Below are 27,631 nucleotides of genomic sequence, written 5' to 3'. Positions count from 1 at the left end.
ATTTTATTAAAATTAAATGAAAAACCAAAACCTGTGCAATGGTTGTTCAAGCAGCTTTAATGGGCTTTAGGATAGAGTACACCCCTGACAATTCTTCCATGGATAGTTTACTATTCATGGGACAGCTGTTCAAAGAATATTATGCTCTACTATTCTTTCCTCATTTTTTCTGGCTGTGTTAAATCAATTAAATTGCAACTTATAAATTTCTGCTCAAAATCTCTCAGAAAATAGTTTTCATTTCTATTTATAGGTACAGTATGTGCTTCCTGAAAATGTTTTCCCTCTCACTGAATCATTTTTTCCTTTCTTTTCATGTAGTTATTCACTTACCAAAAATTTATGTGCCTTGTTACTATGTTTATTCTCAGGGTACAATTGTAAAAAAGATGATCCAAGTCTCTTGATCCCTATAGAGTTTATATTTTAACCATGTATGTAGATAACAACAAAATAACAGTGACCCGAGCTTCTCCTCCTTATTATGTCTTTACTTTTTATCAGTTACTGTTTTCTAGGTGAGCTCACTTCATTATAATGATATATATATATATATATATATATATATATATATATATATACTTAATCATTACATTAAGATATGAGAAGATCTTATGAGATAGTTTCCACTATTTTCCCCCTTTTAGGGAGAGGGAAGCAGATGCAGAAGAAAATTTTAAATAGTTTACCCAAGGTCATACTGCTAGGAAATGGTCCTAATAACACAAGGTAATAAATATTCTATGGGAAATGGAAAGTTCAGGATATTGAGTAAATATGAGAGACTCTTTATCTGATTCAAAGAACCTCGGCTGCCATAACAAAACACTATAGACCAGGTGGCTTCAAGAACAAACATTCATTTTCTAACAGTTCTGGAGGTTGGAAAATCCAAAAACAATGTTCAGCCAGGTTGGGTTTCTGGCTTATTGACAGCTGCCTTTTTACTATATGCTGACACTGTGGGTCAGGGTGGGGTGAAGGAGAGTGAACACACACACACACAGAATCAAGAGAGATACTCCTGGTGTCTCTTCTCAAAAAAAAGCACTAATGCCATCATAAGAATCCCACTTCATGAATTTATCTAACTCTGTCCAAAGACCCCACCACCAAAGACCATCACTTAAGGCTAGGACTATAACTTATGAGTTTGATGGACATAATTCAATCCATAACAACTGACTTTGTATGTTTTTTTGGCCAAGGATTACAGACTCAACTAAGTTCAGAAATAGTATTTAATAGCTACAAATGAAACTATTTTCAAAGCTTACACCTCTGCCAAATTCCAACATCATTATACCTAGATTTCTATGTGAACTTTGGGTTTTTAAGATCTTTAGGCTTTGTTTTCCTCATCTGAAATTTGGGGGAACACTTATATTGTTGCTGTACTTAGGCATATACAGATGTCCCTTGGTATTCACCAGGGGCATTGGGTCTAGGACCCCTAGCAGATACCAAAATCCATGGATGCTCAATTCCCTATATAAAAATGATGTATATCCTCTCATATACTTTAAATCATCTCTAGATTACTTATAATACCTAATGCAATGTAAATGCTATGTAAATATGCATCATACTATTTTGTTTAGGGAATAATAATACGAAGTAAAAAACTATATATCTTCAGTAAAGACAAACATTTTTTCAAATATTTCAATCTATTATTGGTTGACTGCTGATATCAAGTATAAACTATTTTATATGTGAATGGTGTATATTTCCATTTGTGAGCATGCATGTGCATGGTGAGGGGTATGTGTTGCATGCATTTGAGACAGGGCAGTAACATTTCCTGCCCCATATATATGTTAGTTATTTAATTTTAGTTTTTAGTTAACTTCTTTGTAAAGTAGATGTATGTTATCTTACTTGATCATCACAAGTCAGGTGTTTGTATTCCCATTTTGCTTGTATAGAAATTGAGCTCAAGCTTCTTTTCCAGGTCATACATTTAGTATGTGACAGGGCTGAGCTGAGGCACATGTTCAGACCTCTGAATCCTTGGTCTGTGTTTGTCCTTAGCCCCATGGTTGCCTGATGCTGGTGAGCCTTCTTTGGATACTTGAGCTCTGAAAGAGATATTCATTCTCTGTGGTATGCTCATCTGACATTTCATTTTGTTTCCTTGCTGACTGCACTCCATACCACAGTGGTGAGAGTTTCAGTGCATTTTGAGGTATTGATTTTCGGTCACCCCCATCCCAAATACCCTAGTTGCACCTGATTCTATTTGCCTCACTTCAGCTCAGAGAATGCAGCTCCTGGAGAGCTCCTGGTTTGTTCTTGCTCTGCTGCAGACTGGCAGCCACCAGATGTCAGGGCTTAGAAACCAGACAAGTTCAGACATATGGGCTGATTTCACTTATTTTTAAAATTAAAAGCAATTTTCTTTTTGTATATAGAAATACATATGTAGTTGTATCATTTTTTATAAATCCATACATTGTGTCTTGTTTTCATTTGCTTTTACCTATTCTTTCTTCATAAATATCAGCCTCTCTCTCCAGCTAGTCCTCGTTTACTATGTACAGTGTGCCCTTCCAAATAATTCTCAGTGATCATAAAATCAATGCAAATGTACATGTTCGTGTGTGTGTGTGTGTGTGTGTGTGTGTGTGTAAAATTAAAATATATATGTGGTGTATTTTACAAAGTCAGGGTATTATTCTTAAGATGAGTTCATACTATAGTTATTTATATTTCATCTTGCTTGCTTTATTCACTCACCAAGACATTATAGATGTTTTCCCAGGTCAATCGATAGAACTCTATTTATTTATTTTTGCTTATAAAAGGGAAAATTTAAGATACACACAAAGATGAAGAAAACAGTATGTGAATCCACATTGGCTATCACCAAGTCTCAACAATGGTTGATGTTTTATCAATAGTATTTTATTCACTCACAAAGGCGCACAGTCCCAGTCCCACAGTCTGCTGTGTTCTGCTAGCTGCCCTGCCATCCCAGCTAGCCCAAAGTCGGTGTTGCGCCTCCCTTGCAAGTTTTCAACAGACTTCATCAAAATGCCATCTCAAATGGAACCTGCCATGGAAACTATGATGTTTACATTTCACAAATTTGTCAGAGATAAAGGCTCCTTAAACCAAGGAGGACCTGAGAGTACTCATGGAAAAGGAGTTCCCTGGATTTTTAGAAGAACAAAAAAAGATCCTCTGGCTGTGGACAAAATAATGGAGGACTTGGACCAGGGCAGAGATGGCAAAGTGGACTTCCAGAGCTTCTTTTCGCAGGCTTCACCATTGCATGCAATGACCACTTTGTAATACACAGGAAGCTGGAGGGAAAGAAGTAAAAGATCCAGCAATTACTCCCTAAAGAGTTCTCCCAAAGGGTTGCTTAATGAATCTGTCCCACACTTTCCCCTTGTGTAAAGATTTCATGAAAGGATCAGGACCCTTAGAAAATGTGTAAATAACATCCAACTCCCATTGGGCAAGCAAAGAAAGTTAAAGATTTTGATTTTTATATCGGTTGCATTCTCTTGCTTTTAATAAATAAAATCTTTTTTTTCTTGTAGTTTTGAAAACAAAAATGATATTACATCTATTCCCACCCAGCCTTTTAAATTTTTCAGGTAGTTTTGCTGGGATACTTAAAAGCAAATTCCAGACTTTATGTTGTTTTGACCCATCACACTTCATGTCACTAACAAGTATGTATCACAAACAGGGATTTTTAAAAACATAAAATTATGCCATTATACCATTCTCACATAGTTCACTATTCTTCAAATAGTTCTTTGAAACCATCCAATACCAAGTCATGTTCAAATCTCCCTGATTTCCTCAGAAATGTCTTTTTTTAAAAAAAAAAAAAATTTTAGTTGTGATGGACTGTATTTATTTATATGTGGTGTTGAGAATCAAACCCAGTGCCTCACACATGCCAGGCAAGCACTCTTCCACTGAGCTATAACCCCTGACCCAGAAATATCTTTTTATAGTTGGTTTGTTTAAAGATTCAAATGCCAAACATTTCATTTGCCTAATATAAGTTCTAATTATCTTTGAAATTTATAAAAGTTTTTACTCCCTCTCTTTGTTTAATACTTTTATTTGTTGAAGAAGTCAAATTATTTTCCTTCTAGAATTCCCCCCATCTTCAAGATTTGGCTTATAATATCCTCATGGTGTCATTTAATACATTCTTCTATTCTGTGCTTCTTTTAAATGATTTGTTGACTATAGAGGATTGACTAGATTCGGGTACAGTTCTTTTAACTAGAATACTTAACAGCTGATGCTGGGCACTTCCTGCTGTATCACACTTAACATCTGATGTTGGGCACTTCCTGCTGTATCACACTAGGACATTAAAGTGTTGGCCAGACCACTTTCAGTGATGCTGATATTGGTCTCTGAGTCAGGTGTGGTTAGTTTCATCTCACCAGTATAAGCTCCCCATCCACCTTGACCTGCTGGTTGTACTATTCAGTTATGAACATTACCTACACATGTTATTTCACTCAGAATTGAAAAATGATTTTTCTAAACCTATTAATCTTTCTACATTTCTTAGATGATATGCTTCTATGAAGAATTCTCCCTGTTCAATCGCTGGTAATCAAAAGAGAAGTTTGTATAGGAAAGGCAGAATGAAGGATTGATTCCTTTTATTTGTCAATTTTTTTGAATAGTGAGTGAGTGTTTTGGCAACCTCCAGTGGTGATCAATAACATTTTTTTTGCACTGTTAAATTTTTTAAAATATATTTTCGATGTCTTTTAGTTTATTGAAGCTATTATTCTATTTGATGCTCAAGTAGTCCTATCCTCAGCCCATAGAAACCTCTTAGAATTGTTTCTTCCATCTTATTTGACAAGACTCTGATAGTTTGTTATGGTTTCCCTACTTTCTGGCACAATAAGGTACCCTAGAATACACAGTGCACTTTCTACACTAGACATGGATTGAGTTACTTCTCCAAGGAGAACTGGTTCCATTTAGTGGAAAATGGTATTTAGAGAACATAATCTTTTTTTTGGTAATATTTATTTATTTATTTTTGCATTATGATTCTTAATACACCATTATATCATAATTTATCATTTCTCTGATTATATATAAGGTATGTTGACACCAAATTCACATCTTTATACATGTATTTTGTATAGTGATGAGGGTCTCCTTTCACCATCCATGCTATTCCCCTTCTCCCTCCCTTTCCCTCCCACCCCTATTCCCTATCTAGAAGTAATCTTCTTCCCTTGCTCTCCCTCCCCACCCCATTTTGAGTCATAATAATCTTGGTTCTAGAACTTATTATATTTTAATGGCTTTATTGTACCCCAGTATACCATGAGCTATTGAACCATCCCCATTGCTTGTATTCAATTTGCCTCTAGTTCTTTCTAGATCCTGTCTTTCAATTGCAAAGTCACATAGAAGGTTCAAACTTATATGACTTGTACTTATTGTCCAAGAAGCTTGCTGTGGCTCTTAACATGTGGATATTTGAAATTCTCAATAAAGATTCTGATAACCAAACAGTTCTTGAGCAACACATGAAGATTTCAGGAAAATAATTCTTCGCTGGGTAGAGAATTTCTCCTTTGCTTCTTGGAGCTTAGCTTTAATAAGATGAGAGCTGATGCCCCCCCCCCCCCCCTCCTTTCCTGTCTTGGTTGGAGAAGAGTTTTCTTTCTTTTCCTTGGGGATTATAGTAGAAACATATTTTCTGTTTCCTGTTTCAAACTGTGCTTCTGGCACAGGAAGCATGCTAGCTCTCCAAGTCATACAGCAGCTTGGACCTCTCATAAGCTCCATACAACTTTGGATGGAAGTGCAGCTGTGTGCCATGTTGGCAGTACATTTTATTCTCACAGAGGGCATTCTGGCCTTCTTGATTCTATATTTTATTTCTTTGCCAATCATCGGACAGTGTGCAATGGAAGAAACAAAATTTATTGAGAGCTTTTAGTTCTGTAAATAGCAATAACAATTCCTGGCTGGTTACAAAGTTCCCCAGATGCATCCTGCTATATAACCCTGATTTTTCTAGTTCATTGTAAATTAACAGCACTATCCTAACTCTGCCAACTGTCCCTCTTTTTGGTTTCCACATAAAAAAAGAAAGCTCCTGCTAACACTTTTAATAATGCTTGTAGACTTGAAGAAAAAAAAAAAAAACTTTTGTTGGAGTATAATATACATTACAGAAAACTACACATAAATATACAGCTTGATGAATTTCCACAAACTGAACACATTCATATGACTTGTACTTATGTCAATAAATAGCACATTATAAGTTTTTTTAAATTTTAGCCATTTTTAATATCTGAAAACACAGCATTATATTGGCCATTTTTGTAGAGAAGTGAAAGAGCTGGTAAATTGACAGGCATGGTGATTTCTTTTATTAACTTCTAAACTTCAGTTTTAATTATAACATAAAAGAAATAAAAAAATGAATTTTAAGATATACTCCAAAATACATGCCCTATTTTTATCTCTCTTTTCTTTAATATATATATATATATATTTAGTTGTAGTTGAGCACAATACCTTTATTTTATTTATTTATTTTTATGTGGTGCTGAGGATCAAACCCAGTGCCTCACACGTGCTAAGTAAGTGCTCTACCACCAAGCTATTACTCCAGCCCACCCCAAAGTCTCTTTATGCTCCTTTATGTAAGTATCTGCCCTTCTGATCCTTAAAAATACAGAATAATTTTGTCTGGTTTTGTACTGAAATAAATGGAAGTATATACTATTTACTCTTTTGAATGTGGATTAACTCAATATTTGTGATGTTTAGCCACATGAATATGTGTTTATATATGGATTATTCATTCTAATTGTTGTATAATATTCTATCATGTTTCCCCACCATGATATATTTATCTATTCTTCATTGAATATTTCCAACATTCTGTTGAATATTTTCCAGCTTGTGTCTATTACAAATAATGCTGCTATCAATATTCTAGTGCTTGTCTTTGCTGAACATGTATATGCATTTCTATTGGGCATATACCAAACTGGGGAATTTATGGTTATAGTGAATGTAACATATCCTGCTTTATTAGATAACACCAACAGTTTTCTAAAGTGGTTGCACCAAATCAAATTCTCTCCAGCAGTGTGTGTATTTGGATGAAACGCATCCTCAGTAACTATTGAGATTTTTCCATCTTTTTCAGGTAAATTTATATACTTTTGAGTTGAAAAGGACTTCCAGAATATAGAATACTTGCTAATATCAGCCTTTAAGGTCTGTCTGAAGTGTAATAATACATAGGGGTAAACTAAGTTGGACCTCTGATAACATCCTAATTTATTCAACCAATGATAGGAAATAAATCAAATGAACATCAAGGAGAAAACTAGGGGTTTAGTGTCTTCAGAGTAGTCAAATATTTCCTGTTGATGCTTATTATTGCATAAATTTTATGACAAAATAAAACAAAAATGTCATTCCCAATTCTATTACTGTAATGCACTAATAATTTTTAGACTCCTCATCTACAAACGTATCTGAATTGTATATGGCTGCAATCATAGTATAGACATAATTTTATAGCATGCTTTTTTGAATTAAATACTATATGTCAAACACTCTCATGCCATTTAAACATTTCAACATTTTATATCTAGGTTACTTCTAATGTTTTATTATTCTACAAATCTCTGTAGAAAATATCTTTACCAGCTTACTTTTTCTTTTCTATTTTTTAAAAATTAATCCTTTAGGCAAAATTCCTAACAGTGGGATTACTGAGTAGAAAATTGTCAATTTTTTTTGTCTCTTGATTTATCATACATCTTTCTTTCCAAAAAGCTTTCCACAAGTTGTACCAGAGGAACTTGACCTTCTTAGAAACCATAAGGACTTACAGCAACAAATACTTTAATAGGTTCATAAAAAAACTAAAATACATGGCAGATTGCAGAAGCAAATTCCTGGCATTTGAAAGATTTATTGCTCAGTTTTATTTGTAATAGACAAATCATGAAACCACCCCAATTTCTACCAGCAGGTAAATAGATAAACAAATCATTATATATCCATAAAATGGAATATTATGTAGCATTTAGAAGGAATTATTGATACACATGTGACCACATGGATGAATTGTGAAATAATTATACTGAGTGAAAGATAACAGAGAAAAAAGGGTGCATACTGTATGATTCCATTATATGAAACTCTATAAAATGCAAATGAATCTCAATGACAGAAAGCAGATCAGTGGTTGCCAGGCACATGGGGTGCAGGAGCAGAAAAAACAGAAGGAAGGGTTACCAAGAAGCACATGGAAACCTTTGGGATTTATGGTTATATTTATATTCTTGATTGTGGTGATGATTTTATGGGTATATACATATGTCACAACTTACCATATTGTACACTGTGAATATGTGTAGTTTATTGCATATTGATTATACTTCAAGTTGTTTTAAAATAAAATTTCTTACTCAATATTTCTAACTTTTTGAAGAGCAAAAGAAAATAAGGAGCAGAAATGACCCTTAATCCATTACTATTATGTAATGTAGTGGCTTTAAGGAACACAATTAAACTTATTGTACTACATAATTATGATGACAGCAATTCCTGCCTCTCATTTTGTGTACCCAAAAAAAGATATGTTCAAGTCCTAATTCAGAAACCTATGACTGTGGTCTTTTTGAGGAATAAGTACTTCGCTGTCTTTTGGATTGGGAGGTCTAAACTCAATGACTCGTTTCTTAGAAGAAGAGGAAAGGGTACATAGACAAACACAGAAAAAAATGCTGTATGTGGAAGGAGGCAGAGGATAGAGAGAAGCTGCTCAAGTCAAAGAACACCAAGAGTTTCTGGGAGCCACCAGCATCAAGGAAGAAGGAAGGGAGGATTCTTCCTGAGAACCTTCAGAGGCTCCATGGCTCTACTGATTTTGGACTTCCAGCATCTAGAACTGTGAAAGAATAAATTTCTGTTGTAAGCCACAGAAGTGGTTATTTGTTATAGTTTCCCTTAATACACACAGCAATGTGCTTTTACTAGTTAGCACATTTATTTATTTTATAAATAAAGTTGTGGGGAAAATACAAGGTGTGTGTGATTTTTAAGTTCTAGGATGAAATTTTGTATTTGAAACAGTACATCCCCCTTTGTTCTCTCCTTGCTTCAAGGTCTGATGTTTTGAAGCTGAGTGTCCATTCATATTTTTATATTATAGAGTAACACAGTGGTTCTCAGAGCATTGTCTGTGCACCTTGAGGACCTCCCAGAGGGAATCTGGGGTCAAATATGTTCTCATTTGGCTATTTGCACTGCATTGGCATTTGCAGTGACAATGAAAATGCCAGGGAGGTCAAACTGCTGGCACCTTAGGACAAATCAAGGCAAAACCACATTTGCACTAGTAGACATTTTAGTCTTCATCTCCATGCACTGGCAGAAAACAAAGAGTAAAGGTGTTTGACTTAAGAATGACCTCGATGAAGCAGCAAAATGATTAATTTGATACAATCTTGATCTTTGAATACACATCTTTTTAATAAAATTCTGTGTGAGGTTATGGGGAGTACAAATAAAGCCCTTCTGTTGTATGCAAAGATACAAAAAAATAGTGCTTGTGTGACTGAGTTCTGAGCTGAGCTGTCAGCTTTTCTCATGCACACCATTTTTATTTGACAGATAAACTAATTATTCATATTTTTCAGACTTGGGTACTTGGCACATAGGTCCTGCCAGGCTCAGAAATTCTCCTTTGGAGGAAACCATCCCAGAGACTTTTTGTTTTTCTTTTTCTGAGAATGGCATTTCCTGTAAAAGTTTAAACACAGGGAAGACCCAGGGAATCACAAGGATTTGTCGAAGGACACATAGCTCAGAATAGTAGAGGTAGGTTTGGACACCAGGCAGCCATAATTTAGCCCACTACCCCTCCCATCCACTGCATGAGACAGGTGACTTTTCATATTTCATGCATCCCCTCCTTGAGAGAGAGTCAATGCTGCAAAAGAAATGCCAGGTGGAAAATCCGACAAGTCAGATATTACACAGCCACTTAATTTTTATTTTGTAATTTTCACAATCTGAGCAACCAAGTAGAATACATTAAAAAAGACACTAAAACATGGTGCAATAAAATTCATTTGACCAGAAATCTCGACATCCATGTTTTTGACTCCAGCTCAGCTTTGTTTCATTTTAATGTCAACTGATTTTTTGGGTCCAGCACTCACTTTGACAAAAGCTGCGTGGAGTTGCAAATTGAGACATGGTGCATGGCTTCTATGATTAAGGACTTCAGACTCTATCCAACAGAAGGCCTTGAAGGCAGAAAGAAAGGCCAAGGGAAAAACATCTCAGCATTGCCATGTACAGATGAATGCCTGAAATAAATATTAACTGTTATTTCTGCAAACTTTCCTACTGTTTTATATACTTCATTTCCCCCATTTGTGAGTCTGCAATGTATTCTGGCAACATTACGGGTTTTCTGCTCATGATGAGTCTTCTCAGCGTGGGCTGGGTCAGTGTTTGTAGCTCAGCTGGCTGGTGCCAGAGTGGAGAGCTCCTCTGATTTGATTCCGCCCCAGGCACTGAAGGATTTTCAAGATTTTCCTCTTAATATTTGGCTTTACTTGATAATCCTAGAGCATGCTGGGAAATCTCAGCAAGAGGAAAAATTTAGTAACCACAGGGAGGCCTGCTCGGAGGGCTGTGGGTAAGTATGAAAGCTTATGAGTGTGACTGCTAATGACTCTTGAACGTTCTGCTTGTCACAGGTTTTCCTTCAACACAAAGTATGTAGGTTTATGAGGACAGGGGGCTTTTAGAAAACTCAGCCATCCTCAGAAACACAAATGCATGATTGAGTCATTTCCCAAGAGAAAAGCCACTATTCAAGAAGGTATGTGGAACCATATGGTTCAGCTTGCAATTTAGAATTTCAAAAACAGGAGTTGGCAAAGGGTTGCATGCAGTTTTTGCCTCACATTTTTATCGTCATTTTTCTTGCTGATTGGTTGAGTGCTGACCTTTCCCTTAGCATATGCAGGCTAGAAGACATGCTATCTACCTCAGATCAGTGTTGGAGAAAGTGCCTGATTCAGAAACAGGCTTTCTAGCTAAGACAGTGACTAAATTTCAAAAGCTTGAAGGTTTTCTCTGTGCAAACCAACATCTTATTGCTTTCTTTTTGATTCTTCTCCCCACCCCACCCCCGCCACTGTGTTTTTGTTTGTTTGTTTATATGTGGTCACTAAGACTCTCTGTCTTGAAGATGCTTAACAGATTTGGTCTGGGTGCCCAGGAGGAGGGACCGAGGATGGAGGCTTTGCATGACATGTTGCAGGAGGGCAGGTTTTGCTGGCTGGGTGACAGTGCTCTAAACATGCAGCAGATGTGTGAGAAAACTGACAGTGGCTGATCTTAGTATTGAAGGAATCCAGCCAGATGTGGTATATGAGTAGCAATGACCCAGAGAAGTACAAGAAGGCTAGTCTCATGACCCTGTACCAATACAGCCTTACCTATGATGGCTAGGATAACTCTGTGATCCCGTATATGCTGGAAATATCCCCAGTTTAATTTAACTGAATTCAGTTCACATTTATTGGATTTCTACTAAGAAAAATGCAAGAGGCTTGAGCATAATTAATTCTTGCGATTTAGGTTATCCTCACTTTAAATGGGAGGAAACTAAGAATTAGAGGGAGTAAGTGGCTTATCCAAGTTCATACAACTGGTTCTTCTTGCCACATATCTTCATTTTGATAAGAAGGACGACTTTCCTCTCTGTGACAAAAATAAAATCTCATTCCTCAGTTGGACAGTCTGTGAGTTTGGCTTGTTCTATTGATTTTTTTCATGGCAGAATATTAAGTGAGGCATGACAACATTCAATCAATTCCAGATCCATGGAAACTTTGAGAAAGGTATGTGTGTGTGTACACACACTAGTATACACATGGGTAAATGTGTAAAATACAGTGATATTCTATGGTACCGATACTAAAATAGAAATAAAATGGTATGATAATTTTTCCAGGGTAGATGGTGGGACACCATGACACTCTCTTAAAAATCTCTACCTAGTGCTAGACTTCTCCTTAGACTCAGTAATGGGAAAAGCCCATTGCTGTTACCATTTGGAACTTCCAATGTCGATGTAACTTCTTGATTTGTTCATAGACAAGTGGGAATTACGTCCCATTTCTTCTATTATTCTAATTTAAGGCAGCTCAAGCCTCTGCCTTAACAAAATGACAAGGTCTTCACAATCTAAAATTCTCACGATGCTGTACAAATTGTTTTAAAGAATAACTATAGAAAGAATACATCCCCACTCACTTCATGAAGCTCATTGTGGCAGACCTGGTAGATTTGCTTGTTTGACTTCTGTGCCAACCTTATTCCTGTCTGCTATTCTGTGTACTGCATTTGCCAGGCATCCTTGCTCTGAAGGATTTGGATATGGTTTAGGTTCTATTAACCAGGTACAAGTTCTAGATGACCTGATGCAAGAGAAAAGTGGCTTCAGTGACCAATAGCTCTCCCAATTTCTAGATTGCAGATAACATGCTGTTTTGCTGAAGTTTTTTGCTGATTCTCTAAGGTGTGTCAGGGGAGCTCAGAAAGAAAACACAAAATAATGTTAAGGAATTTGCTTGTATGACTGTTGGAGACTGGTAGCAAGTCTAGATTTATTTTGTTAAATACATGCCAACTATACATTTCCTTTTAATATTTTTTTATTTGTAGATGAACACAATACCTTTATTTTGTTTTTGTGTAGTGCTGAGAATCCAACCCAGTGCCTTCCACATGTGAGATGAACATTCTACCAAGGAGCTACAACCCCAGCCCACATGATGTAAATATTAACCATTTTCTTAAGCCAAAGTATATATACAAGCATAATTACCTAAACTATCAATAGCATGACCAAATTACTGTTGAAAAATACATCTAGTTATGATTTTTGCCACCCTTTTATAATATCTACTTGATGGCAGCTATCTGTATTTACTTATATAAAACAAAACAAAGCAAAAACCAAAAAGCTTTTCCAATGTTTAATTTTTTAAAAATTAGTATTTAAAGCATTTATAATCTGGAGCCAGGACCAAGCCATACTCTTTCTAGGGAATATATGTATTTTTGTAATACTTCCTTGTATGTTGGTCTTCTGTATTGGGAGCATAGTTGGACCATGTGTAAATGCCAATATTCACCTTGTTAACTTACAAAACCATAAATTTCATGTGGTTTATATAGTGAAGACTTCAATTCACAGAAAAGTGAAAATGTACATTCTTCTTTTCTGGGAGTTAAATTTGGTAGTCCAAATTTAAGAAAGACAAACTATCTGGACTTTAGCAAATTGATCTACAAGTTAGAAAGGTCACATTGCTGTTTTCATCATTGACTGTGGAACTTTGTTATTGCAGAAAAAAAATATGATCATAGTTTAAAACCAGATCACTCAGGCCTGTCTATGTAGCCTGAAGTAATTGATTTGGTCACTCAGGCCTGTCTATGTAGCCTGAAGTAATTGATTTGGTTAAGTGGCACTTTCTCTATCTCAATGATAGAGGACAGCTAGCCTCACTTTTTAATTGGGAAAGTTGGCAATATACATTTATGGTATTGCCACATGTCATAAAACTTGCCTCCTAATGGCAGAGTATTCTTTGAAACTTATTGGGCACAACACTACTGTTTTTTTGTTTGTTGTTTGTTTTGTAGTTGGACATAATACTTTTATTTTAGCAGCTATTATGAATACAAACAACAATAAGTGTTGGTGAGGATGCGGGGAAAAAGGTACACTCATATACTGCTGGTGGGACTGCAAATTGGTACAGCCAATGTGGAAAGCAGTATGGAGATTTCTTGAAAGATTGGGAATGGAACTACCATTTGACCCAGCTATCCCTTTCCTCGGTCTATACCCAAAGGACTTAAAAACAACATACTACAGGGACACAACTCCATCATTGTTTATAGCAGCACAATTCACAATAGCTAAACTGTGGAAGTCACCTAGATGCTCTGCAAATAGATGAATGGATAAAAAAATGTGGCATATATACACAATGGAATATTACTCAGGTTTAGAAGAGAATGAATCATGGCATTTGCAGGTAAATGGATGGAGTTAGAGAAGATAAAGCTAAGTGAAGTTTGCCACTATACATTTTCTATGCTTTTAATCTTTCATTATAATTATTAGCACATATTAATTGTAAAAAATAATTGGTTCCTTTGTGACACTTTCATGTATGCATATAATGTATTTTGATCATATCCCCCTCCTTATTATTCACTTAACATTATCATCTCCAATTTCTTCCATTTTCCTGTGAATCCTTTAATCCTTAAGTGGATTCTCATTTTAAATATTCCCTTTTAAAATTGTTTCAGTTGTGATTATTTTAAAAAACATGTAATTCACTGCTCTTGCTCTTTTAATTGGGTAATCAAATCCATTTAACTCAATTATTACTACTGATGTAATATTCATTTCATCCATCTTCTTTTGTGATTTTTGTTTGACCAGATTCCTTTCATGCAATAAGAATTTCAAACTTTTCTTGTGAAGATAACTGGAGGTTGTCAAGGTACTTATTGACATCATTTAATACATATATACAGACAAGAAGACCCATAAGAAGCAGATTATTATTTTTTATTTTATCATGCAATAAAATTTTTTTTTAACATTTTGGACGGGTTCAGCTATTACTGAAACTGGTAATTTCTAAACTTAAATTGGGACAAAGGGCTATGTGCAACATAATACTATCAGCATGCACCATGAATGCAGATAGAAAAATTAACAGCCACCTCTCAGATGAAGGACCAGGTGCTGGGCTGACTCTTTCTGGATGTTATAGTCAAAAAGAATGCAGCCATCTTCCAGCTGCTTGACTGCAAAGATGAGCCTCTGCTGGTCAGGGGGAAATACCTTCTTATCCTGGATCTTGGCCTTCATATTCTCAATGGTGTCACTGGGCTCTACTTCCAGGATGATAATCTGGCTGGTCAAGGTCTTCATAAGATTAGCATTTTGACTTGTTATCAAATATGAAGAGACCAAGAACTACCAGTCATGTCCATCCACCCATAAAGCACCACATCACCACTCAACAAAACCATTTGACATTGAAGCACAGATTATTTTTGTCTTCATTATACACCTGGGGGAATTAAGCCAGTATGGTTGTCAGGCCTTGAGTCACAGAGCTGTTCTATACAAAACTAGATTTGAACCAAGATCTCCTGGGATTGGGCTCCAAGTTCACTCGTTTCATCCTTCTATGTTGTCTTCAGAGTAGAGAGATTCAGTAATCTACCTAGAACTGAAGAAGATGCACAAAATGATCAAAGGAAAAAGGGGGTCCCAGAAGGAGACCTTCAACTGAGGATTAATAGAGTTTTGAAACTGAGTCACATTTTGCCTTGTTTTTGTTTCCTCATCATCAGAAGGTAAGCATGTTTGCTGTAATATAAGTGGCATTTAAACATGGGGTCCTTTTATATTGGTCCTGGTATTTCTTTCAACCATGATGAAATGAGTCTCATAAAACCATGATTTGGAACATAAGTGAATGGTAATTTTGTCAGTTTTCTTGACAGCTAGAGAGATATTAAGAATATTGTTGAACGAGTCTGACAACAAGAAGACTTAAGACCAAATTCATTTCAATGACTCACAAAAGAGATCTAAGTGCGGAATTTCTCTCTGTTGAAGTATTCAGTTTTATTGTTTAGAAGAATTTCTTGAGAATTTTCTCAGGGTCACTGAAGTTAGTTTTGGTAATTAGTTTAGGATTTGAGGGGAAGTAATAGTTTGGTTAAATGAAACTTTGATCATTAATTGTCCAAAATTGTGTGATTTAGGGGTAAGCAACTATTTGCAGGGCATATGTGTGTGTGTGTGTGTGTGTGTGTGTGTGTGTGTTGGGGGGGGTGATGGTGAAGAATCTGTAAATTTAACAGAGCTTGATTTTGTTTGTGAAATCTATGTAATTTTTCAAGACTCCCTTGGGTCACAGAAGAAGCATTCTAGAATCAGTGTCATGTCCCCTTGTTCAAATTATTGTCCCTCATGGTAGTGTGGAGTTTCTAATCAGAGATCTGGTAGCTTGAACATTACTGTGAGAATCATATTGAAGTTAGCTTCAGAGTCCTGGTTCTTTAGATCTAGGTGACTAACATCCATGATAGAACAAGTGGCAAATTTCATTTCAAATAAAACATAATGATTTTAAAAGAAAAAAGGAAAAACCTTTAAATTGGCAAAATCCACAATTCTAGATCTTAAGATTTGTGCGCAGACATAAACAGAGGCTAAATTTTAGTTTGATGCACTGATAATATAAGTCACCAAAGTAGGATATTGGTGATTGATGTCCCTTTTCTGATGGAATAGCACCTCTACTTTGTGTTAGTATGGGATGTGGGCTGCTCTGTGACATGGACTCATAGGTAAAGGATTAGTTGTGGTGATCTTTTAACATGTCTCCTATTTTCTATTGTTCTTTACAAGTTTTTACAGATACTGCACTAGAAAGATTTTAAAAGTCTGTTGAATCATGTGAATAACATGCCAACTCTATAGCTTGGATTCAAAGTTATTCCTTGTCCAGTCCCTACCTGCCATTCTGGTTTCAACTCCCATCCTCCATCACAACCTCCAAAGACATACATGCAGTTATAACAACCTGGTACTCAGGCTTGCTTTCTGAATACATGGTGCTCTCACTGCCTGCAATACCTTGGCTCTCCTTTCTACCTTTGTAATCTCATGACCCAGATCCAATACCACTTCTTCCTTGATACTGTTCTGCTCTTGCCACCTAGAGCTAGCTGCTCCTTCCTCTATGCTTCCAAAGCACTTTACAAATTTATCATTTTATGGAATTTACCAAGTGTATTTTAGTAATCCATAAATTTCAAAATATTGCCAGTTGAGTGAATATCCACCAAAAGTAGACCCACAGGGTTGAACTCTCCTCTTTTTTTTTTTTGTTGCCTCACACTTTTTTTCTTGATTATCCTTGGGGTGAAAAAAGACTAGGATTTTTGGAGTGGGTTTTAGACTTTAGCAAATGATGGAGCAGTTAAAGAGGAATAGTACTAAGAAATAACATCAAGAGGGACAGGGGAGTTTCTGTGACTTCAGGATGAGACTGTTTGGACCTGATGCTCTCCAGGGGCCATCTGTGTTTAGGAGATGCATGGAAAATAGGCATACATAAATTAAGGATTATCCTTTTTTAAAGGATTATCCCTAACAGGATACTGTAGCTTAAGTCTAGGAAAAACTGGCATTAAATTAATCACATGAAAAAAAAATAATCTTTTTTCAAGAGTTGATATTTCTGTAAAGCTCACCCTAATCATATATTCTATTTTAATATAACAGAAATCAATATAAGTAAATGTTTATGCTGAGGTATTTTTAAAATAGTTCAGTTTTTTTTTGAGTTAAAATTTGGAAAAGTATAGTGATCTGCTAACCATAATTTTAAAAAAGAAGAGCTGTTTAAAGCTATAAACAACTTGTAATAATAGTATCAGCTATCATTTATTCAGTATACCTATTAAACCCCAAGATCTGTGAAGAGGTGCCTTGCATATATTTTACTTAATCCACAAATAGCTGTAAGTAGGTACAATTATTCCCACTTTATAGAATGCCCCCAAAAGATAGAATGATATGCCAATATTACCGACTTGCCAATAGTTAGGCCTTTTGCCTCCAGAGCACATAATCTTCTTACAATCCTAGTTGACTCATAAACTCTGAGGAATAATATCTATGAAGAAATAAAGAGCTTCCCATGGGGACTTACTGTCCTGACCTGAATATAACTAACCTGCAAACTAACACCTATGACTCAACAGCAAATAATTATGCTAGTTAAGAAAAACCTAATTAAAGACAGTGAAGTTTTATTCAACCATAAAGAAAAAGGAAATCATGCCGTTTGCAGGAAAATGGATGGAAATTGAGACCATTATGTAAAGCAAAGTAAGCCAAAATTATAAGGCCATGGGTCATGTGTTTTCTCTTATATGTGGAAGCTAGAGAGAGAAAAGGAAAAGATGGGTGGAGGTCAGGTGGGGGAATCTCATGAAAATCAAATGGAGATTAGTAGAGGGAAGGGGCCGGGGGTGGGAGTGGGAAGAAGGGAAGTGCTAGGGAATGATATTGGCCAAATTATATTGTTACATTGTGAACATGTACAAATATGTTACAATAAATCATTGTGCACAATTATGATGCATCGATAAAAAATGTGGAAAGAGGAAAAAAAGAAATATTACATATGCTTCAAAATGTTGGGGAAAATTTTTTTAAATGTATTTAAGAAGTCCATCTGGCAACTCTAAAGCCATACCTACCACACACAAGGACTACAAAAGCATCTGGAATCGATGGTCATATGTAGTTATCTCTTGAGGGTTATCCATCACTGTCCAGCCAGGGGGAGGCCTTCTGGAATCAGGCCAAGAGCACCATGTAAAAGCTGTGGTTCAACACCCCCCGGTATCTGTGACACAGTCCTCACTCTTTCCTCTGCTTCTCTTGACTTCTGTTTTCTGTGCCCAAGGCTTGGTCACAGCATACCACGTTATCTCCCTCATTCACTCTCTGCCTTACCAGCATCCTATCTCTTCTAGGCACAGCCTCAGTGGGTGATTCCCTTGACAATGGTCTGGCCTTTGGCAATGCAGATCCAACTGTCCTTTACAGATAGCATCATCATGGTGTTTACCTGAAAAGTACTTTGAAGACCACTTGTATTAAGATTATAATAGCACCGAGGGCCTTGTAAAATACCTGAGTTGAACACCTTTGGGGAGTGGGACCTGGTGTTCTGAACTTTGACAAGCTTTCTGGTTCACTCTTATGTGTCCAGTGTTTTGTTAGTACTGCCCCTACCAGTTTGATGTGGTCCCTAGGCACCCCTATCCTTTATGTCACCTCTGCAATGACATCCCCCCATAGGAGGACTCACTGGCCTAACTGGAATATATCATTACTCTCTTCCATTAATGTGGTGATTTATATTGCTTGAGCCTTTTAGAAATCCAACACTAAAAGTGATTGCCTGCCCTTTGCAATTACAAATGGAATTTTGTCTTTATTTTACAAATAACCCAAGTTTCCCCAAAGCATCATCTGTATTGGGTAAAATAAAGCATTTAATGTTTATAATTGAAATTTCACTAACCTATGCCACACTTACATAATATAAGATCTCAATTTATAGTAAAATGTTTTCTAAGTTTTTCTGGGGGTCCTAGGAAGACAGGGGTCTTCAGCTGTGCTTTGATGTGTGTTGCTTTTGGAATCTTTTAGGCTATGCCTCTCCATGTCACCAAAGCTGTTGGCCTTCTTAAAGATGCTGATGTCTGTCTCACCCTCAGATGGAGTTGTTCTTTGCTCATCCCCGTATAGCCAAAAACCCTTGGGGATTGTGTTTTCTAGGCATCCTGGTGTCATTGTGCATTTGACATAGAAGTGAGGAGGAGGATACTTACCTTGACTCTGCATTTCATTTTTTCCACCTAAGTAACATTCTTACTCCTTTGCTCTTCAAAGTCCCTCATTTTTGTATGTAGCTCCTCTCTCTGATGCCCCATAGAAACATAAGATTGTTTTTCTAGTCCAACCACTTCCCTGAATGGTTACAAGTAAACTCTGCACTCCAAGAAAAACTGCAATGCAAAGTCTGATCCTTGTAGACCCTTTCACCTGTTCATCATGCTTAGCCATTGAAGCTCACTTAAATGTAGGTTGGGACCCCAACACATGCACATGTGCACATACATGTTAAGTTCCCAATTCTAATGATTTTAGAGCTGCTAAGAGAATCCCCTGGGAAGAGCTTTGAATAAACTTTATCCAGGAGGGTAGGCTGTCAGAGGGAAAAAAAAAAAACTGCCATAGTTTGGATCTTAAGTGTCTCCCAAAGGTCCATGTGCTGAAGACTTCGTCCCTAGTGTAGTAATTTGGGGAGGTGGTAGAAACGTTAAGAGGTGGGGCCTCGTGGGTCATTACTGATGTGCCATCAAAGGGGATTGTGGGACCCCCATTCTTTCTCTTTTTTCTTTCACCCTCTGGCCATGAGGTGAATGTTCCTATTTCCCCATTCACTCCCACCATGCTCTGCTGCCTCACACAGGCCCAAAATCAAAGGATGCACCTGATCATGATCTGGAATCTTTGAAATGATTAGCCAAAATAAGCCTTTTCTCTTTATAAGTTGATTGTCTCAGGTATTTGTTGTAGTTACAAAAAACTGACAGCCCCAAAGGTATATTTTTTAGGAAAAAATGATTTATTTTTCTTTTGAAAAACAACATCTGATATTTGAGTTTTAGAATATGAAAGGAAAGAGAGAAACAGAGAAGTGAACCACATGCAGGATTTAGCATTCTAAATGGGACCCATTTTCCCCACCTTCCTCCTTCTTAACCAAGACGTGCCAGCTGTCACTGAAAGCTGTTTCTGAACCAATAACCATTCCTTTATCAGAAAGGAGGATAAAATCTCAACAAAAGAACAGATGATCAGATACCATTGGTTCCTTTGACTCTGGAACTGCTTTAGAAAGGAAGTTGCATCTTTGCAGAATTATTATTATCAATCAGCTTTTATTGCTTCAGCTTTCTTTATTGCATTCTAACACACAAAGTAATGAAAACATATAATAAAGAGAATAAAACACGTAATGCATCACTGTGCAGATATTGCAATCATAGCAAATCCAATGTAAATGCCCTACAGGGAATACTTGAGTCTTCCAATACATTGCTAACAGTTTGCATGATACTACATTACGTTATTTATCTACTAAAGCTGTCATGCTCTGCTAAATATCATGCTAACATCAACCCCAAATAGCACCACTCCTTCCCATCCTCCAAAGGGGAAGCATATTTCTTTGCTGTCACTGGTTTTAATGTTTGCAAAGAGTAGCTCTAGCTCCTGAATAATTAATGCATAACGATTACTAAGCTATGGGTAGTTTACTATTCTAGCCCCTCTGGTCTTTGCAATGTTGCTTGCTTTAATATGCACTTCAAATTGGAACCGAGAGGTAGTAAAAGCCATTAAGACAGCATAGAGCTCAGTCAATAATGATTTAGAGTTTGGACGCATCCTGGGTTTTTTATTCTTGGCTCTCAAGCCCCATCTGCTGCTCAGGCTCTGCGTTGATCTTCCTTTTCAAATGCTTCTCTGATGGCAGAGTTTATGCTTTGTTTGGAATTACTTAAAAGAGTTGACACTCAAAAGTTCAAGTCAAGCACACACTTCCTCTGTGGAATTTCCAGCTCTGGAAGAATATTGGCAACAGGTAAAAGCACTTGGAATATTCCTGCCATATATACATGTCAAGCAACCTTGTAATCTCATACAATATGGATAGTTAATGAATGTTGAATATTGATAATTATAAGAAAGCAACTCACCATAGAGACCAAAGAAGGGGCTTCCAAATTGTCTGGGGGCGGGGGGGGGGGGCTTAAAAGAAAGGAGTGGCAACTTTCCCAGGGAGAGGGTGGCAGAGTAATAATGTGAATCCTGGATCTGCTATGTGCTGCTTCGTTTTCTGCTCAGTGATGCTCCTACACATAAACTCAGACTATAATGATTCCCATGTGTAGTATGCTGTGGCATCCCAAAGGGCAGAGATGGGTCATTTTTGTAGCCTCGCCAAATGGAATGATCTAATGCTCCAGGAATGAGAAGACATGAATATGGCAGGGTAAATTTCTTTTGAGTGGGCATCAGAAAGGGAACTAGTTGCATCTAGAAACCTAGTAACACAAATTTATTCCTCTTGGTGCTTGATCTAGGGATGAACACATAATATGCATAGAAAATTTGTCAATATATTTGTGGGATGGTGTTAAATGGGAAAATGTGTTTTGACATTTTAACCAAAGATTGGTCTACTTTTAAAGCCTAGTTGCTCAATAATATGATCTCTTGCAACACTTTCCTTCTTTTTGAAGTCCCCCAAATGTCCTCATTGAATAAAAAATTTTAACATTAAAAAAATAACTGTGTAGATGCTTTAAGTCTGGTTCTTTAGATTGACAAAAGATCTGTTTGCTTAGGGTAGGGGATACTGTTAATTTTTTTAGGTTGTTTGGGCAAAGGTCTTTGACTAAGTGGACCCTGGTAACCTACATGTTAGCATAATTCTTAAAGGTCAGACTTGCTATTTGCTCCTTATTGGTAGCCCAAACCTTATGGATTGTAATTGGTGCTCTGCCCTTTCCAGTTTCTGAATTGTTTCTAGGCCTGGCCCAGGGTTAAATGGATGGGTCTTATGTTGTGGATAAAACAAATGGAAGTGAGGCTAATATGTGCATTGCTCCATGACTGTGACTGGTTTTCTAACGAATCATTTGTCAGGAACAACAACAACAACAGCAACAAGAGTTGAATCATCTGTAAATGACCCCATGGTATGGTGTATAATGAAATTACAAAGTAAATATCAAAATCTCTAAGTATTTTGACACTGACTACAAATCAGTATCATTCTTTATGTCACATTCTTGATAGATGAACCCAATTCAGTCAGGCTCCTCTACAGCTTGCAATGCAATGGAATCATTGGATGCATCCTTAATCCAATGGCTTGGTTGATGGTTGCCATACATTGATAGGGGTAGAGACGAAGGGAGTCTGGAAAGATTAAGGGAGACCACAAAATGGTACTTTCTAGTCCTAGTGGTTCTTCCAATATCTTTGTCCTATTCTTCAAGGTGTCAGGGCCCCACTCTTCTTACAGGTGTTTGTGATTCCTTATATCAGTGACCCAGGCCCCAGATTCAATCCCCAGTCACAGGAGGGAAGGGGAGATGATTGTGTATACCAGGTGGGTTAGATGGAACTAAGCAAAGGTTAGATGAACTTCACTTATTGGTCAGAGGGTGACTGGAGATTGCTGAGTGCTGGTTCTGCTACCACACTTCTCCTGTGGTGGTGAAGTTGGAGGGCCTCTCGAGGTCCTACATTCTTGTCTGTGAGCTCCCTCCTCTCTTCTCTCTAGTCAAGAAATTGTTTCTTAGCCTGAAGGACATGGGAACACCAAAGATTCTGTTTTTTTAAAATTTTTACAAACTTGTCCCTGCATGATTTCATGCCACTGCCTCTTCCCTCTACTTTAATATTCCTAAGGCAGTGAGTGGGTGATTCATAGCTCACTTGAGTTGGGGGAGACACTTGGGGAAACACAAGAAGAAAATCCAAGGAAGAAGTTGATGTGGGAGGGAGATTGAACACAGCTAAACCCTTTAAAATGTCATCCTGCAGGATTTGTTATTAGATATGCTAATAACTAAAGTCTGTGGAATCGTGGATGAGTAATGTAACCACTCTGTACCTTCATTTTTTTTTCATTTGTAATCAGTGTAACAATCACATCTGACTCCTCACGTTGTGAGTGCTGAAAGAGACAATGCATGTATATAAAATGCTTCATCTAGTACTGGGCATGTCACATACAGATATGCTCAGTGTTAAGGAGGAAATGTGAAAGAGTTGCTACCCACTATAAAATGTGGAAAAGCTAATCTAGCTTCTTGAAGTCTCTAGTCAGGGACTGAGTCTTAATCTGAGCATCCCTAGACATGTGAATCAGGGGAATATGTTTGGGACTTAAAACCAGAGCACCTGGGTTTGAATTCTGATTGATTGAACCACTTATAATAATTTAGCCACTCACTCACTATGTTAGTTTCCTGAGGCTGCTTTAACAAGTTACCACAAACTCTGTAGCTTAAAATAACAGAAATTTATTCTTCCACAGTTCTGGAAGCTAGAAGTCCAAAATCAGTTCAACTAGGCTGAAATCAAAGAGTCAGCGAGGCTGGGTTTGCCTGGAAGCTGTAGGAGAGAATCTGTACCTTGTCTATTAAAGTTTCTAGTGGCTAATAATAATCTTTGGCTTACTGTTACATCTCGCTGCATTATCTCTGTATTTCATCCTCTCTGCCGTGTGTGTGTGTGTGTGTGTGTGTGTGTGTGTGTGTGAGAAATCTCCCTCTGCTTCTTTCTTACCAAGATACATGTGATTGTGCCCAGGACTGATACATTATATTGTTATATTGTGTGCATGTATAAATATGTTAGAATGAATTCCACTATTATGTATAATAATAATAATGCACCAATAAAAAATATGGAAAAAAAGATGCATGTGATTGAACTTAGGGCCACTAGAAAATCCAGGATAAATTCACTATCTTCAACTCCTTATTTTAATCACATCTGCAAAGATCCTTTTCCTTGTAAGGTAACATTTTTGAGTTCCAGGGCTTACGGTCTGATATCTGTTAAAGGTTATTGTTCTACCTACCACATATGACCTCTCTTGGCCTCAGTTTCTTCACTTGTAAATTGAGAATAATAGTACCTAAATTGAACGCCAATGTGAAGAGTAATTCAATTACACACGTGAAAATGCCTCATTAATGTCAATGGGTTGTTGAAATGAACCTTTAAAAATCCATTGAGAGCTGGGGATGTGGCTAAGTGGAAGAGTACTTGCCTAGCCTGCAGGAGGCCCTAGATTCAATCTCCAGCATGGCAGCTCACACAAAACCCAGTTGAGAGACATCAGAATAGCTGTAGTATTCAGCCTACACTTCCTGAAGTAGCATTAAGATAATCTGAAGTTGAAAACCACAAGAAGTTGGATGTTTTTGTTCATCTTAAACATTGCAGGCCTACTCTTTGCTGGACACCTTTCCAAGGATTGAAATTATAAGGATTAAAAATACCCTGATCTCAAAGAAATTGTATTTCATGTGGAATGAACAGATGCAAATGAAGTTTGAATACACTGTGATAGGCAGCATGATAGGATGTCACCAAGGGGCCTGTGGTGTGGAGTGGGGAGGACTTGGTCCAGCATGGAGAAGCTGGAGAAGACTTCTGGTTATGGTGTTTCCATTGGGAGAAACTTAACTAGCCTATAGGTGTAACTGCTCCCCAGTTGTTCTGAGAAGTAAAGCAGATAATTTTTAAGCCCTCTGGCTCTTGAATTTTGGAATGGAACAGATGATAATGTTGTAGAATGAGATGAAAACATAGTTATTTGCTGCTTGACTCCTCCAAAGCTTGAAGGTCACCGAGAATTGTATCAGAAGAGATGCTTTTCAATTTAGCACAGGGAGTCTGGGAAGTCCTCGTAATCCTTTCCTCCCACTTCCCAACTTAAACATGTCTGAATCATTAATAATCAAACCAAATAAATTATGAAAAACCCTGTGACAGCTGGTGGGTTTGATGGAGCTAGTCCTGAAAATAGATTTGTAATTCTGTCGTGTTGATGGGAAAGAAGATGTTGATCAGGATGTTCCTGATTCATTATCATGCTAGCAAAGGCTGCTGCCTCATGATTTCCTGTCAGATCCCTTGTTCAGCTTGCAATGGAGGTAGACATGGGAATGTGTCATTCCTAGTTATTGGGAGAAAATGTTGTTTTCTCTTCCAAATGCATTGTTTCAGCACTCTAATTAATTATTATATGAGAGCTAACAATTGTACTTCCACTTTCACAGAAGCTGATAAATTATGGGGATCCTACTCAAAGAGACAGGGCATATTTATCAAAAGATAACAGTTTCCACTAGCACATTCCAATAAGTAGCAAATGAGTGGCTCAAACAAAGAGTTTTAAAGACATTTGGAAGAGAGTAAGATTGGGAAAGACTCAAGAAGGTGGATCTAGAAATGAGCTTGAGAGTGTGGGCAGTTGGGAGGTGGCTAAGAAGGGCTTCTCAGAGACACAGGAAGAGTGGCACCAGTAAGAGGCAGAGAAAAGAATGTGGTGATGTGCATTGGGGCAGGATTTATATCTATATAGCTAAAGTAGTATGACTAGAGCCATATAATTTTAAAATAAAAATTTGAATTGAGAGGGTTAGTCCAGATTCATTCATTCATTTACTTATTCACCAACTACTCACTGAGAGCCAAACTATGTTCTGGTTGTGACCTTGAGGTGAAGTAAGTTTGTATTTTGTAATGTTAGCAATGAGAAGCTAAGAATGCTTTTCATCATTAGAATAAGTATGGAAAATCATAATTTGGGAAGTTACTTGGCTGCTTTGTATAGACTGCATTAGAATGGGGAGATAGGCAAGCAGTAAGGTGCTCACGTGGCATGCGCGGGGCACTGGGTTCAATCTTCAGCACCACATAAAATAGAATAAAGATGTTGTGTCCACCGAAAAACTGAAAAATAAATATTAAAAAAAATCTCTCCCCCCCTCTCTTAAAAAAAAAAAGAATAGGGAGATAGGAAAAATGGAGAGATGAGAGACAAATTGCAAATGAGGAGGTTAGGCAGGTGAGGTAGCAGAAGGAATGAATGCAACAGATATTACTATTCTTCTGCAGCTGATCCATTGTTTGCTTACACGTCTGTTTCCCCCACTGTATTGTGAGCACCTCAGAGGCACAGGCCACTCATGTTACTGGGTCTCTCACTTCCTAGCTGCTATCATTGTGCCTGGTGCAATGTAAGTTCTCAAAAAAAAAAAAAAAAAAAGGTTGATGTTCCAATTATTAAAAGCAGTTTGGATTTGAGAAATGGGGAAGAGTCAAAGAAGTCTCAAGCTTTCACACCTGGAAACAGGGGAAGGTTAGGTTATTCATTAGCAACAGAAAAGGAAGAGCCACAGCTGACGGGACACTGATCCAGGATGTACTGCTGCTCTCACTGGTCAGGCATTTGTGACATGGAGACAATAATGAGGCTTTAAAACTGATTTAAGTTTCTAAGCTGTATGTTAAGGAGAGAAACAAAGGGGCACAACTTCTAAGAGTGTTTCAGAGTCTAGAGTGGAAGGGAAAAGGAAATTTATTTTGAAAAAGTATATTATTAATTCTCAAAATCTGATTTTATACTTAGGAAAAATGCAAATTAGAGAAAAGGCCTTAAACATTTGCTTTGTCAATAATAGAATGTATTTGAAAAGATTATCATACTTTAATAGTAATTCCAACCAAAGGAAACATAGCATAAAGTTAGGCTTCAAAAATGAACAAAAACAAGGAAACTCTCCTCCCATGTACACTGATTTCATATAGATGCTCCTGGAACCATTGCTGGCTCTGCCGATGGATGTGATGCTGGACAGGACTTTGACTATTGGACCATTGGAACAGCTGCTGCCATCTCTGGATGAAATTTAACCATGCCACTATAAATCAGGAGTCACCAAATATAGTTCCCTGGTCAAATCTAGCTCTCCTCTTATTTTCATAAAAAATCCCATCTACTTATTTGCTTGCACCTAATTTATGACTACTTACATACTTCAATGGCAGAGTTGAATTTTTGCAAAGAAACTCTGTGGTCACCCAAACAAAAATTACTTACTATCTGACCACTGTTAGAAGTTTATTGACCTCCTTAGCAAATGAAATCCAACACTTCTGTATTTGTTTGCTAGGACTGCCATTAAAAAAATACCACATGATGAGGGGCTTAAACACTTCTGGAGGCTACAAGTTGAATAACAAGGTGTTGGCAGGGTTGATTTCTTCTGAGTTTCACATATTTACAGTTTTCTCCATGTGTCTTCACATTCTATGTCCTTACAA

General features: G+C 37.1%; 1 pseudogene; it reads left to right on the top strand.

Annotated features, from left to right (window-relative positions):
• Nucleotides 1-3,036: 3,036 nt before the first annotated feature.
• LOC114087329 (protein S100-A10 pseudogene) lies at nucleotides 3,037-3,326 on the top strand (annotated as a pseudogene).
• Nucleotides 3,327-27,631: the final 24,305 nt, after the last annotated feature.

The sequence above is a fragment of the Marmota flaviventris genome, chromosome 4 (assembly GCF_047511675.1).
Source record: "Marmota flaviventris isolate mMarFla1 chromosome 4, mMarFla1.hap1, whole genome shotgun sequence".
NCBI lineage: Eukaryota > Metazoa > Chordata > Mammalia > Rodentia > Sciuridae > Marmota > Marmota flaviventris.
This window is presented reverse-complemented; position numbering and strand designations above follow the sequence as displayed.